Here is a 16443-nt window from a genome sequence, read left to right on the forward strand (position 1 = left end):
AGTTAAAAAGGTTGCCTCGTATTGATTTTAAACACAGCGCTCTAAATTGGCTGGGAAAACCTCCATGACATAAGGTTTATTGTTTATTGTATGAAGAGGAAAGGCTGAGGTAACTCTGACCCTCAAGGCATGACCCACAAGGTCTGATTCCAGGCACTGGGACATGTAAATTTTGCCGCTGTCGGGCAGACACCTCTTATCTCCTCTTATCTTTTTCTTGAATTGACGTCCTACTTTATCACTCTACAGCGTCACACAAAAGTAAATTAAATTTGAATCCTGAAAAGTAACAGTTTTGGTTTCCACCCGACAGAGACAATTTGCTTAGGGTGTTCAGGATTTTTGCCACCTTACCTTACCTTACCTTACCTTACCTTACCTTACCTTACCTTACCTTACCTTACCTTACCCTCCTTTGCTTCTGGTCATGAAGGCCATATTTACTTAACACTGGCAGTGACACTAATGCATCTGCATGCATTAAAGTGCACAAGCCTTTTGGCCCAGCTCGCTACTGGGCAGGAGATTGCAGCACTCCTGGCCTCATTAAAGACGTGGTGAAATAGCTTTTTTGCTAGCTGGCCAGCTAACTTGCTAAATAAAAACGGTCCATCAACCAATCACAGATGCAACCAGTAGCAACCGACCGCCCCGTCCACTTGGGCTATGGAAACAATGGTCGCACGCTGAGCATACCAGCAGAGCTATTTATCTCTCGTCAGGAGTGTTTTGGAAGAACGTGAGCCATGGGAATTACACATTTATATTCATAATGATCTATCTATAATCATGCAGTATGTTTGTGTTTGACAGGAAGTAATTAAATCCAACTTTTAGGGACTTTAGGCATAAAAATACACTTTTTTGTTTTGTTTTGCATCTAGGTGCACTTAGTGTATATAGTATATAGTTTCTCCAAGGCGCTTTACAATGTGCATTACGCACACATTCACACCGACGGCGGAGGAAACTATGTCACCCACCTGCTGATCGGGAGCGGTTCATTGTATTGCTCAAGGACACTTTTGACACACAGCATGGAGATGGCGCTGGAGATCAAACCGGGGACCTTCCGATACCAAGACGTTTATGTTCTCTTACACTTGAAATATACTTTGTTGTATGACCACGTTGTGCTGTGAAAATAGCTGAGCTTTTAGATCAGCATTTCTTTCTTTTTTTTTACATTTCCTTATATTTAATCTAGAACATTTTCACCCATAAGGACATGCCCACATTAGGGATGCCAGGGTTCAGGAGTGACACAATTAAACATAGACTGGAGGTAACTATTCAAATGAATAACTTTGTCTCCTTTACTAAACTGGAAAGCGTCCATGTACCCTGAACGTTTGTTGCTCCAAGGTGAAGTACAGTAGCTGGAGTGACATGCTGGATGAGGTAGGACATCAAAGGAGAGAGAATATTCCATCAGAGACATGCAGTACTGTCTGTTTCAGATACCAGAACATGAAAAAAAAAACTGCAAAGTGGGGCTGCAGAATTCATTGAAAATAGTTGAAAATCGTAATTGCATGTTTCCCAGTTAGGTGATTGTGAGACCTGGCAATTAATCTTGCCCTCATCTCCTCACCATTACACAGAGTTCATATAACTAGAACATAGTACAACCCATCTCAACATGCATCAGGTTCCCTGAGGCACCATCAAATCATACAGGCCATTACATACAGTACTTAGGGCTGTCACAATTACACATTTAAGCTGACAATTAATTGTCACACAAATAATTGTCATTAACAATTTAATTGTGTTTTTGGCATTGGAACTTTATATCCCTTTTCCCATTTAGGCTTCCTAATAAAAAAAATGCACGGGTTAGATATGACAAATAACTTTCTTAAAGAAATTACTGATATTTTTAATAATCTTATACTTTCAAATATGCTGGAAATAGCTGATCTACGTGTGGGGGGGGGGGGGGGGGGGGTTCCAGGGGGTCCCCAGCAAAATGTGTTAACATAACGTCACAATGATTTTATGTGTTGGCTAGCAGATCTACAAGCTTGCTGTGCGTCACTTTGTGCCGCACTGCAAGCTTCTACATCTGCTATTTTTGATTTGTTTTGTTTTTATACAAGTCTTCTCTTCTAGGGGCCCCTGGCACAAACCATTTTCAGGTGGGGGTCTTTGGCTAAATACATATCAATTTGGGGGTCCTTGACATGAAAAGGTTTGAGAACCAATGCCTAGGCTACAAGTCATATTGTTGTTACTTGAGGAAATAAATGATGACCTAGAATGGGCAGCTAGATAAGTCTAATTGTGTCCATTCATATATGTCCTCCCCTTTTAATTTATTACGGGGCCAGAGCTCAGCTCTGGAACCGTATTGTTATTGGCAGTATTCTGTCACTTCTTCTTCTTCTGCCACTTTTCGCAGTTCTGGCTGAACCGTGCAGTCGCTTTTTACGAAACTCGGCCATATGGTAGATGGTCATGAAAAACAATCAAGAAATAATTCTCACAATCTTTCGTCCAAAGGTGGCGCTATAGCACTCAATTGAAAGTGCCAACTTTGAACAGGTACAACTCATGCCCTGTTTGACCTACAACCATGAAACTTCGATACACACATGCGTCTCTTCATGCCCGACAACTTTCGTGGTCTGACTTTTGACCTCTGACCTTTAGATCGCCCACCATTTTGAATTATATGAAAAACAGTCATTGGCTCCTAACTTCTGCATTTTTTCACTTATGGAAAATCCGTTGGAAATATTTGTAGGCAGTGGTCCAAAGTTCAAGTGTTAAACGTTTCGTGCAGATTGCTCAAAAATCCCAGGAGGAGATAGATTTTAACTATTGCAGTTTTATGAAAATTATTCATCTGCCCCTAACACATACTGTACATGCAAGACTCACATTTCTTTGAAACGTTGCAGTAATGTAGAGAGTCATTCCAAATATCACTGAAACCAATCTCACTCCAATTGGCCAAAGGGGGGCGCTATAGCAATTTTTTGAAAATGCAAATTTTAAACAGGCAAAAGTCATGCCTTGTTTGGCCGAAAGTCGTGAAACTTGCTTACACTTGTGCCTTGACTCATGAGGAACACATCTATCGCTTTGACCAGTAAGCTCCGCCCTTAGATTGTCCGCAATTTTGAGCAGTTTGAAAAACACTTAAACCCAGGATTTTTCAGCTATTTGCTATTTGTCTCCCTTAAATGAATGCCTCACAATCTCAAGGTTGCCAGTTCAAGCCTCACTTGATGCAGACTTAATTTAAGTTGAATTGCAAACAACATGACTGTATCAATGAATACATGTGCAAATGGTAAAGATAACCTGAAATGCTTATTTGAGAGTACGTTTTTTCAACGTATGACATACTTCATTCTGAAAATAGCTGATCTACAATCTCACAACTTTTCATGGTTTGTGAGCTTGTAGATCGGCTACTTTCACTAGTTTTGTTTCTGAGGAGATGTACAATTTTTTCATTGGTAAATGGTTTGTGAACGAGTGATCTTAGTGTTAGTGAAACAGGGGCTTGGTTCATGAAAGAAGGCAAGAGTTTATGATCTTCAACAGACAATATCAGCCTGGACAAAGCTATAGCACTATAGGTAGTGTTGCAGCCTATTAGTCTGAAGGTTGAGAGTTTGAATCCTGTTAATGGCAGTAGGTTGAGATGTCCAATCAAACCATTATGTTTCCATCTCTCTCTCTCATCAATCTATTGTTTCCATGTCACTCTCTCTCTCTCTTCAATCTATTCCGTTTCCATGTCTCTCTCTCTCTCTATTCACTGGCCCCGTATTATCGCTGCTTGCAGCTATATTTTGTGTTTATTTCCTCATTTAGAAAATCAAATGTTTCTCTTCCTACGTCCATGGCTGTGTGTGGTCCAAGCCACTGACATATGGATCCATATTAATGCCTCCGTTATTCTAATTGGTAAATTGCGTTTGATGAGATTTGAATGGGAGGTCATAGTAAATCAGTGGGCTAAGTGGGGCCAGCTGTGCTCCTAAACTTTTAGCGCACAGTAAAGATTTATTGCGCTCCTTAGTAGATACGCCTTGTGGTGCTTAATTTGCTACACCCGGTCATGTCTGTCTGACAGTACAGAAACACATAGCAGGGATGTGTAGTCTTAGATATGATATGTGTAAGACTACAGACACTGTATATTTTATCACACACACTTTGCACAGAGCAAAGGAAACTCAAAGGAACTCAACTCTGATGCACCTTTATTTATCCAAGTTAGTCTCAATGTAAACAATGTCAGTTTAAAGCCCTAGTTCATAATCGCCAAATAAACTGACTGCTTGGTGGACCAGGTGGATGTTTGCTAAAGTTACGCTTTCAGTCTGCTGTATTTCGCAGACCCTGTGAGCATGAGGACTATGAGTGGCCTATGAGTACTGTAGCTCTGGTTCAGTGAGTTCTCTCACACACTCTTCCAGGAACGGTATATTTCCCATAGACTGTAAAGTACGATGTATAAACTGTAGTAAAAAAATAAGACTATAATTTCGCTGCTTACCGAAACAAAGGCGTTTAAATGGTGTTGAAAGCCTATTCTCTGTGGTGGGAAGCCTCTCAAAACCCCACCTTTCATGTAAAATCCATGTTTAGTACAGAAATAACCAGACGGAGAAACTTGTATTCACTCAACTGCGCCACCTACCGATCTGGTCAAAAGAAAAATGCTGCATGGCAGTTTAGACCATTTTTTTCTCAAAGTGGGGTCCCCAGCTATTTTTTTATTTTTTTATCCCACGATTTTGTAACCCCATTTTTTACACCCTGTGCCAATTGTCTATGTAATCCTGGGCACTACCTTCCCTCTGCCAACCTAGGGAGGCCAGGGCCAGCTCATGCCTCCTTCAATGCATGAGAGCCTACTGACCTTCTTGTCACCTGACAGGGGAGAGGTTGGACGTACTGTAGCGCATGGAAGGAACACGTTATTCCAACCAGTTCCTTTCCCCTCCATCAGGCGCCCCGGTTGGCCAGGGGGAGGCAGTATAGTGACCAGGATTACTGCAAGTTTTTGTGAGGGTATCTACCCTAGGGAACACGGGGAGAACATGCAAACTCCTCCACCAGCTATTTTTTTTTTAATAGAGCATCACAATTATTATAACCACTTTATCCATATTTTATATGTTGGCTATTCAAAAATAGCAGATATACAAGCTCACAGTGCGCCACATCGTGCCACACTGCGAGCTTGTACATCTGCCATTTAAAAAAAAGGGGGCGGGGGGAGTATCTAGAAAGTGTTATACTGTGGCCAAATACATATCAATTTGGGGGTCCTTGACACAAAGAAGTTTGAGAACTACTGGTTTAGACATTGCACTTTACAGTCTATGAGAAATGCACAGTTCCTGGCAGAAAGTCAGAGAGAACTCGCTAACGCTCTGGACCAGAGTATGAGTATGAGTACACTGGACTCTCCTTATGTCTGCTCCCTTTTCCGAACAAGGGATGTTCTGATGATGAGCCAAGTAAGTCCTGGCAGTATGTGTGATCATAATTAGTAGCTGTCCAATCAGTCCAAGTATTTTTATAAAGGATAAACCTACTAGTATATCGTCGCTGTAGGGCAGAAACCTCTTATCTCCATAATATTCAAACGCCCTACTTGATCATACTACAACGTCACACAAAAGCATCAAAAGTAGCAGATCCACAAGCGTTTCGAGCTTGTGGATCTGCTACTTTTGATGCTTTTGAATTTTAATCGTGCAAAGCAACTGTTTTGGACATATCCACAGAGACAATATCCATATTATGCCTTAATTCTCTGTATGTCAACAGTTTTTACTGGATACTCACATTTATCCATGCGTAAAAACAAAATATGCTCAAATTTGTTTCTAACTTGAGGGATTCATACCTCAGTGAAACAGACAAGCGTAACATAAGGCGGGTTTGTGTGCATTTGGAGACATCTATCATGTTGTGTCAGTTGGTGTGATTGTGGTCCAAGCAGGCAGGCAGCAGACTGTATGAATTCAGATCCTCATTGGACTCTTGAATATATATATACACATATATATATATATATATGTATATATATATATATATATATATATATATATATATATATATATATATATATATATATATATAGCAACATAATTGGTTTTTCAGATAGCTCGTAGGATTTAGAACTGTAGTTTAGAACAGTAGTTCTCTAAAATAGCAGATCTCCAAGCTCATACATCTGTTATTTTTTTATATGTTTGAAAAATCTAGAATATTTTTTTAATTTTGAACACAAATCCTCTCTTTTGGGGGTCCCTGGCACGAAACATTTTCAAATGGGGAGGGGGTGGGGGGGGGGGGGTAATCTGGGTGTGCGAAAGCTTTGTATCAATTTGACTTGCTACAAATGTATTGAAAGTATACAGGTTCTGAGTTTGTGTGTTCTCAGAACTCAGGGTTAGTACCACCGATCACAAGCAGAGCCCCAAATTATAGGTTCTGAGAACCTTATCTGAAACAGAGCCATAGTGTATAGAAACACATCCAGAATTATTATATAGCATATCCTCCAGTTCAATTTCAAAATAGAAATACATAAAAAGTATTTTGCACAACTACAAAGGCAACAGGTGCGTAGGAGAAGACCAGACGACGGCCCCAACGTACTGAAAGAAAAAAACTCCTGCACGCTGTCTTTAAATGCAAGAAATGGGAATAAAACAAAATCAGGTTATCTAAGGCCTTAGAGTGCGGGAGTGTTTTCTTTCAAAATAAAAATACAGAAAATAAATAAAACCTATGCAATACGTTACACAGCATGCTTCGCTGAGTTCTCGTTTCGTGGAATTGGTGTAGACTGAAAAGAAGAAGGACAAAAAGAAAAGAAAAACATTGCTAGTACAGAGCCAACTCAAAGCCAGTTTACTGAGTCTAGAGGGTTTAAGTGGTTAAAGAACAGCAAAAACCCATTGACATTCCATCAGCGCACTACTTGGTAGAAGCTGTACAAACGAGTTCAGGGCCATCTGCTTTCCTACTGTAATTGCATTTTAGTCCTGTGCCGTCTGAATTTTGAGAACAGGGCTCTTCTGAAAAGCTAAGATATGTCCTCAATGTGTCAAATCAAATACTGAACATGAGTGCACACAAAATGTCATTGAATGTGTGTGTGTCCCCAGGCCATTGCTGGCGGGCAGAAACCTCTTATCTCCATATTTTAACTTTTAGTGTTTTTTCATAAATGAACGCACTACTTGATCATACTACAGCCTCATTTTTAACCATAAAGTAGCCCCAGAACGCTAGGTCAAATAACAGCATAAGGGCTACTGTTTCCACATCAAATTATGCATTTAATCATCAAGAATGTAGAAATAGAAGAACGTTAGTATTATCTATGAACAATTCTGAGAACAACAAAAAACAGGAGGGGAGGGGCACATAGAAACAGCTCTCTCTCCCTCTTCCTCTCTTCCACAGACCCGACCGACGAGCAACGTGGTTTATCGACCGTACTAAATACTATTCACTCTCACTTTTGTCCGGCACAAAGTCACAGAACATAGCATGCATGCACTGCCCAGCTTGGTTGACAACACAGACAGACTACCAGAGAGAGATGCGCATCAGCTTAACGTTACCGTTATTTATAATACGGACAACAAACTTGGAGAGGAGAGAGAGAACACACTTGATCACTCGCCATGGCTAACTGAACAGTTGCACCCCTAGATTTCACTCACACAGACTCCTTCTGTGGAGCTCGCTGAGGGAGTGCTGCTTGCATCTCTGGTCTACATTGTGGTATTGCTACTTGTGTTTAAGTTTAAAAAAAAAGAAATCGAAGTACATCTTCCACCTATAGTTTCTACACTATAGTGTCTGGAGTGACCAATACACTTTCAATGGCCGTGGTATGAATCCGCTGTGTCTCTTACAAAATGCACGCACGCACACACACTGCTTTTGATCTATTGTTCTTTGTTACGCATCATTTTTTATTGTACTTAGACGCTTTGATAGCATTGTTCATGAAACTTTCATACCGAAGAAAAAGCTTTTTTGATTAAAATGAGAGAGAGAGAGAGAGAGAGAGAGAGAGAGAGAGAGAGAGAGAGAGAGAGAGAGAGAGAGAGAGAGAGAGAGAGAGAGAGAGAGAGAGAGAGAGAGAGAGAGAGAGAGAGAGAGAGAGAGAGAGAGAGAGAGAGAGAGAGAGAGAGAGAGAGAGAGAGAGAGAGAGAGAGAGAGAGAGAGAGAGAGAGAGAGAGAGAGAGAGAGAGAGAGAGGCCTCAGGGTTGTGTGGAGTGTGTTGCCTGGACACAAAGCCAGACAGGGCCAAAATGCCTTTACTCTGTGGACAAGCAAGAAAACACAGATGAAGGATTGTTTGTGTATCCCTAGGCTGTCTAATCACACACACACACACACACACACACACACACACACACACAGGTGTACAGCCATACAGACACCCAGTCCATAACATAACATGCACCTATGTAATGGCAGTCTTTTCCCACAATCGCTTCAACCATAATTATGTTCCTGTTTTCCTAACTTGAGCCCTCCCCCCCCCCCCCCCCACACACACACACACACACACACAGTATTGAATTCGATTCAGTTTTAGTTTTTCACAGAAAAAAAGAAAGAAAGAAAAGTACTTGATAGATGTTTCACATAAGTCCGTTGAATGTTTGTAAAAATAGTAAAGAAAAGAAGAAAACTAGGGCCATATGTGATAGAGTGGACTTATAAAGAGACCTACTGCCAAGAGCAAAAGAAACCTCTCCAAGCCCTTTCATGGACCAACACATCAAACACAACGTCAGATCCAATGGCATCAATTCACTTCTCTCAGCTCCTCTACCAACAAATTGCAAATGAAATAGCTAAAACAGCCGATCGACAAGCTCACAGCGCGCCGGTGCCATGCGCTGTGAGCTTGTCGATCGGCTGTTTTCGCCCCCTTTTTTTGGGAAAACTAGGGCTTCAATTGGCTAAATAGATGTCAGATCCAATGCCGTCAATTCACTTGTCTCTCAGTTCTATAGTGCTCTATGAATAGAATGCCTTCAACCCCCCCCCGCCCCGTTCCACGCTAACTGACAGAATGATGCTGAAGGGGGCATCAGGTTCATGCTCACAACACTGGGAAAATATGTTCACCTCAAAGTCCCTCTCCCTCCCTCCCTCTCTCTCTCTCCCTCCCTCTCCCTCTCTCTCTCCACGCCTTCATCCTTTACATTACCGCCCTCCGTTTTCCCTCGCACATTTTTGCTTCAATCATTTCTCCTCCATTCCTCTCGCACAGCTCTCATCCATCCGTATGTCCGCCTGTCCCCCCCCCCTCTCTCTCTCTCTCTCTCTCTCTCTCTCTCTCTCTCTCTCTCTCTCTCTCTCTCTCTCTCTCTCTCTCTCCACGCATTCATCCTTTTGCATCAGCGGTTTCTCAGAATTATTATTCATGTCAAGGACCCCCCAAATGTATACAGACTGTGTGTATTTGACCGCGTGGATTTGAAAAGATTTTAGTGCCAGGGAGTGACCGCCATAATTGAAGGTCTGTGTGAATTATGTTTAAAATATAAACTGTAAATCAGCTGCTTTTTAAATGTATTTAGCCGAAGTGCTGTATGCAATAGGGTTAAAGTGGTTAACCCATTAAGACCTGGAACTGTGTCATTTTTAGATTTGAGCTAAAAAAGCGTTATTTTACACTTTGGGCTATTCAAAAATAGCAGATATACAAGCTCATAGCGCGGCACCGAGTGCCGCGCTACGAGCTTGTAGATCTGCTATTTTTGGGGGTCCACGGCCAAATACACATCATTTTGGGGGTCCTTCACATGAAAAAGATTGAGCACCACTGATATAGAAACATACTTTTTTCAGAATACTGTTGAGATTTAGGAGACATGTAGAATCGGCTTCAGGTCTCAATGGGTTAAACTGATTTTGATGCTGTATAAACACATTTTGCTGGGGACCCCTCTGGAACCCCCTCAAGGACCCTCTGGGGTTCCCCGGACCTCACTTTGAGAACCACTGCTTTACATTACGGCATCCCTTTTTCTCCCCACATACATTGGCTTCAATCGTTACTCTTCCTGGTTCTCCTCCCCCTCGTCTCCGGTTCGCTCCCTTCGTTCTCGCCAGTCCCTCCCTCACGCGCCACACCCGCGTACTCAAACAACGGCGTACGGACCATAGATATAGAAACCTAGACACCTCATTGGCCTCTGCAGTTCATTGGAGCGACCTGTATCGCAATACCGTGTATTGCTTCCGCCGCGTGCGTCACAGAAGGGGGGGGGGAGTTTGGTAGGCCTCTGATTGGCCTACCGAACATCCCCTTCTGTGACAAACGCGGAAACTTCCCAAGGGAGGGCGGAAGCTGGTGCGCTTCCCGAGATACAGACGCCTCAGAGCCGGAGGAGGCGTCTACCTTTTATATGTCTATGGTACGGAAGGACAGGTGGACGTACAGACTGACGGACACGCCTCGTGGCGTATAGTCCTCCTCTCCGCGAAGGCAGACTGACCCACTTAAAGGCTCATGCATAACCGAGCGAGTGCCGTATGTAATCTCAATGATTAATTTATAATGTGTTTACAGAATCCCGGGGCTGCATACTCTGGATCATTAGCATAATGTCTGCTGCTGCTGCTGCTGCTGCTGAGCCTGTGTGTGTGTGTGTGTGTGTGTGTGTGTGTGTGTGTGTGTGCGAGCGCGCTGTGCCGCGGCATTAGCTCAGCTCCAACACCTTTAGATACGCCAGGGAAGCACTGACGCACATGCTGCTTGAAAATGAGTGCCTCCTCTTCTCACCCCTGTGATGGAAGAACAACGTATTGGCATCGCAATATATTTAAAGTAGCAAAAGTACTCATTATGAAGAATTCTCATTTCAGAAAAAGAGGAAGATTATATATTTATATATATATATATATATATATATATATACATATATATATATATATATATATATATATATATATATATATGCGTCTAGCCGCCATGCCTCTGCTGCTCTGTCTAGGAATACCTCGCTGTCATGGTGGAGAAACCTCATATGTCCAAAACTGTTATGTTCTAATTATTGTTTTAACCCATTAAGACCTATGAGGCCGATTCTAAAAACAGTTTTCTGAAAAACGTATGTTGCTATATCAAGGACCCTCAAAACTATATGTATTTGGCCGCGGACCCCCATCTTAAAATAAGTTGTTACAGGGACCTACGGAAGCAAAGATTTGAGTTGAAAATGTTCGCTTTGTATATTCAAAGATTTGCACAAATGTTCAATATGTTTCAAGTATAGTAGATCTACAAGCTTGTATATCTGCTATTTTTGAATAGCCAAAGTATAAAATAAGTAACTACGGGGCACAGTAGCGCAGTCGGTAGCGCTGTCGCCTGATGGAGGGAAGGAAGGAAGGAACTGGTTGGCATAACGTGTTCCTTCCATGCGGAAAAACATCAAACAAAACATGGACATATGAGGTTTCTTTACCACAATTTATTATATATTTTTCCTTTCTTTCTTCCATTTCTTTTTTTTTCAGCTTGTCAAATACAATAATGTTGTTTGTTACAGTGTTCAAGAAATAGGCGAGAATAATCCAGACAATAAAGTTCTGAGACAGTGTAGCACTGCTCTTCTTGATAAGCAGGTGGATAAACCAGAGCCAGCCTGTCGTTAACCCATTTAGACAGGGAAAGACATTTTTAGATGTATTTGGCTATTAAAAAATAGCAGATCTACAAGCTCATAGCGCTGCACCTTTTGAAAAATCATGAAAACTTGTGCAAATCTTTGAATATGTAGTTTTGAAGTGAACATTTGTAACTCAAATCTTTTGCTTCTGGGGGATTCTACAAATGTCTTCTAAATCCTACAGTTTTTGGGAAAACGTAAGTTTCTATATCAGTGGTTCTCAAACTTTTTCATGTCAAGGACCCCCAAAATTATATGAATTTGACAGAGATGCGTCCCCGGATTGAATGGGTTAAATCCAATCCTGCTGCTCTACCGTCCTCCTGTGCCACCACTTCACCATGTCCCCTGTGGCCTGTCATTGTACAAAGGACAGAAAGACAAATAAGAAAATAACCGATCTACAAGCTCAGAATGTCTGCGCTTTGTTACACGTTGTGAGCTCGTAGATTGATTGAAGCAAAAATGTGTGTGGGAAAAGGGAGGGCGGCAATGTATAGGATGAAGGCGTGGAGAGAGAGAGGGAGGGAGGGAGAGGGAGAGAGAGAGGGAGGGAGGGAGAGGGAGAGAGAGAGAGATGTAATATACAGCAAACGTACTGTCGCTGTCGGGCATAAAACCTGTGAGCCCTATTATGCGTGTTATTTCCAGGTCTTATGCTGTAATTAAGTCATAACGCCGCCGTCTTATGCGCAATCGCTATTTTGCAAGTCGCGCTGAACGCAAACACATAAGACTCTCCAGCATATCTGATGCCTGGTGTGTTCATTATGTTAATTAATGGTGCTATGTGGTATCGGCTATTTTGCCCCTTGACTGAAAGGGATAGTTCATCCAAACAAATACTTATTTTCTATTTCAATTACACACCCCATGAAGCCTTGAATTCTTTTAGAGTTTAGAGTTTTTTTAGTTTTTGTCGTATTCCTAAGCCAATAATTTGATGACCCGTGGACTCTGTACTACTCTTCGGTAGGAGACTCAAAGAGTCTCCATTGAGTCTCGGAGACTCTGCCAGTCATCAAATTATTGGCTTAGGAATGCGACAAAAACATCGCCATGAATTCAAGGCTTCATGGGGTGTGTAATCGATAGAAAAAAAGTCATTTTGGGGGTGAACTCACTGCAAAAAAGAAATGTTTGGTTGTAAGGACACCGGTATTTTAACTTCTCAAGCGATTGTTATAATTAAAAGTTCCATATAATCTCCAAAGTGTGCATGTTAATTCGGTGTATCAATCATGATTTTATTATGATCCCTATATATATTATTATCCCTCCATCAAACGCTTAAGTTAAGGGTAAAAGGAAGTCTAGGGTGGCAGCGGGTGCACATTACGCACACATGCCTGATAGACAGCCAAAGCCCCCCTACTCACCTACTCACCCTGCATCAATTCCACTCTAGGTGTCTTTTTCCTTCAGTAATCCAATGAAATGAAATAAAATAAAGGTTTTTACAGCTGCTTTCCCTGTAGCTTAGAAGTTAAACAAATGAAGTGCGTTCTCTTTCCCTCTCTCTCCAAGCACAGCCTTGCCGTTTACTTTCACTTTCACTGACGCAAACATATCTGATCTGCAAGCATACAATGTGTCACACAGCGACTTTTGCCTGGAGGTCAGATATGTTTGGGCAGCAGTAGCAGCACTGAGCAAATTAGTAACGATGTGTGTCCACTTTGTTGCGTTGAGATAGATAGAAAGGGTGAGATGCTTTAATAATAGGCAACTGAGAGTGTGAATATTTGTTGGTTTGTCAAGACAGAGATATCACAGATGATCAATATTTATACAAATATTTATAAAACCCACAGACATGCTTAACCCCTTTTGCTTTAAACATTTTCAAAAATAGCAGATCTACAAGCTCACAGCTAGTAGATTGGCTATTTTTGCTACTTTTGTGTGACACTGTAAGACCAAGTAAAGATTTAATTCATGAAAAATATATTTTTTAAATGAAATATGGAGATACCGTACAAGGTTTCTGTCTGACAACGATATACTGTATACTAATATAGTTTCGAAACTATATGGAGAAAAAAGGATTTTCCACCAGTTTCTCACAGTCTTGTTTACACCAACTTTACTATTTAAGAGGTCAATCGGGTCACTGCTTATGTTTTGCAATTGTATACCCATGGTCAAACAAGCGTGTACGTAGCACATCCTTTCACAGCCTTTCAGCATCAACTCACTGTTTACATGCAGGAGAGGAAACAACTTTGTCCGTAGTTAACCCATAGATTCTGTGTCATTTTAGATTTCTTTGGGCTATTCAAAAATAGCAGATATACTGTACAAGCTTGTTGCGCGGCACTTATATTGCTTGCTGCTATTTTTTTTAAAGCAAACATATTTTGAGATGGGGGTCCGTGGCCAAATAACATATCAATTTAGGGGTCCTTGACATGAAAAAGTTTGAGAACCACTGATATTATAGCAACAAAAAAAATGTTAGAAGACATAGAATCCCCAGAAGCAAAGATTTGAGTAAAAAGTGTGAAAACATTGTGTGCTCCTGGATTGAATGGGTTAACCCTGTGATTGAGAGAGATTGACCTCCCTTCTATACAGTAACTACAAATGTATGCAGCAGGAGCACCGAATGGCAATTCACTAGAAAATTACACCACTTAACTCACCACCAAAGTGTCCTTGAGCAAGACACTGAACCGAAGCCCAAATGCTCCTGTTGAGCAGGTTGGTTGGTGCTTTGCGTGGTTTCCTCTGCTGTGTGTGTGTGTGTGTGTGTGTGTGTGTGTGTGTGTGTGTGTGTGTGTGTGTGTGTGTGTGTGTGTGTGTGTGTGTGTGTGTGTGTGTGTGTGTGTGTGTGTGTGAATGTAATGCACATTGTAAAGTGCTTTGGATAAAATCAGTGGTGTAAAGTAACTGTACATTTACTCGTGTACTGTACAATTTTGAGGTATTTTTTACTTTACAGGAGTATTTCCAATTTTCAATACTTTTACTTCTACTCCACTACATCTCAGAGGAAAATATTGTACTTTTTACTCCAGTACAATTATTTGAAAACCTTAGTTACTTTGTAGATTTTAACCACTTCAGTCCTACAGTATATACTTTGGCTATTTGAAATGTATTTCTACGTTGTGGTATTGATACTTTTACTTAAGTAAAAAAAATGTAGTACACTGGATAAAAGCGCTATTGCCATCTCTAATAGGGTTAAGTGGTTAAAGTGCAGCTCATCCCTGTACTGTTAGGTGTCAGTCGCCACGGCCACACGTCTATCATCTTCTAGCCATGTGCATGACAGGACTGACACACTCTCATTGATCGATCTCATTGTCTAGGTCAGGGGTCTTCAACATTTTTCAGGTTAAGGACCCCTTAGCTGAGAGAGAGAGATGAAGCAGGGACCCCCCCCCCCCCCCCCCCCTACATATTGGATTCATGTTAAATGTGTGTTTTCAGACATTTAACCACTTGACTCATTCCCTGCCTAGAACGACTAAAACGACTTCTGTCCCATAAGCCATGCCTGCCTAGAACAACTAAAACAACTTTTGGAAACAATTTTTTTTTATTTGACCCAAAGACCAAGGAGATATGATTTTTCTCCCATCCACTTCCTTGTTAACTTAAAACTTAAACATTCTGTATCTCGGCTCCTGAGTACTTTTTTTTTTCAATGAAAAATCTTGGCAGTGGGCAAACGCGGCCAGAAATAATTCAGGCAGTGAATTAAACCCTCAATATTTGTAAACTTGACCGTTGGCTCGGTTGTTGGTCTGCTCTTGTTTCCCCTGTACAAACCTCTTCACCGAAAACAGCGCGTTGTGAGCTTCTACATATCTAATACTCCCAGAATAGGGATGCGAGGGTTCAAGTGGTTAATGTGAAAAAAAAGTCCCTATCACACAAAGATTTGGCGGACCCCCTGCAGTATCTCTGAGGACCCCCTAGGGGTCCCGAACCCCCCTATTGAAGACCCCTGGTCTAGGTCTTGTATTTCTATGTTTGTTTCCTGGTCCAGTTTTCCTGGTTCTATGTTTGCCCCAGCTGTATCTGATTTGTAATCAGCCAGTCAGTCCTTGTTGAGTCATTGTATTGTTGTGTCACATGTTTTAGTTTGTCTGAGGTGTTATCGTTCACCTTAAAACAGTGGTTTTCAAAGTCTGGTCCGGGGACCCCAGGGGTCCTTGGTGGAGAGGGGGTTCCAGCAAAATGTGTTAATACAGCATAACAATCATTTAAACCACTTTATCCATGTATACGTTGGCTATTGAAAAATAGCAGATCTACAAGGTCACTGTGCATCACTTTATTGTACATCTGCTATCTTTTCAATTTTTAAAACAATTCTCAAAAAGTAGTTGTCATTTTGCATTTTTTAACACAAATGTTCTATTCTGGGGGTCCCTGGCACAACATATTTTGAGATGGTGTTCCGCGGCAAATTGCATATAATTTTGGGGGTCCTTGACATGAAAACGTTTGAGAACCACCGCTGTATGATGTCCGGAATTTTCCAGTGTAAATGTATCTGCGTCCTTGGTTGGTTAGTGTATTGCTCAACGACCCTTCGACACATAGCTGGGGCCGGGATGCGAACCGCGGACTTTCCGTTTTATGACGAACATCGGAAATATTCACTATTTCCACTGTTTTCCAAGTGTTTTCTTTTTTTTTTTCTTTCTTCGACTACAATGACGTATGATGGCCCAACATAGAGAAGCCAGGTTGGTCACCATGAGCCTGTTTAATATTTTGTCTACTACCAACT

The 16443-nt window shown here is 41.4% G+C and overlaps 1 protein-coding gene across 1 annotated transcript in view; it reads left to right on the plus strand.

The window, feature by feature from the left end:
• The window catches only part of igdcc4 (immunoglobulin superfamily, DCC subclass, member 4), a 175060-nt gene that overhangs the window by 107046 nt on the left and 51571 nt on the right, over nucleotides 1-16443 (plus strand). The window lies entirely within an intron of this gene.

This window comes from Gymnoscopelus microlampas (assembly GCF_963454915.1).
Source record: "Gymnoscopelus microlampas genome assembly, chromosome: 1".
In the NCBI taxonomy this organism is placed as follows: domain Eukaryota; kingdom Metazoa; phylum Chordata; class Actinopteri; order Myctophiformes; family Myctophidae; genus Gymnoscopelus; species Gymnoscopelus microlampas.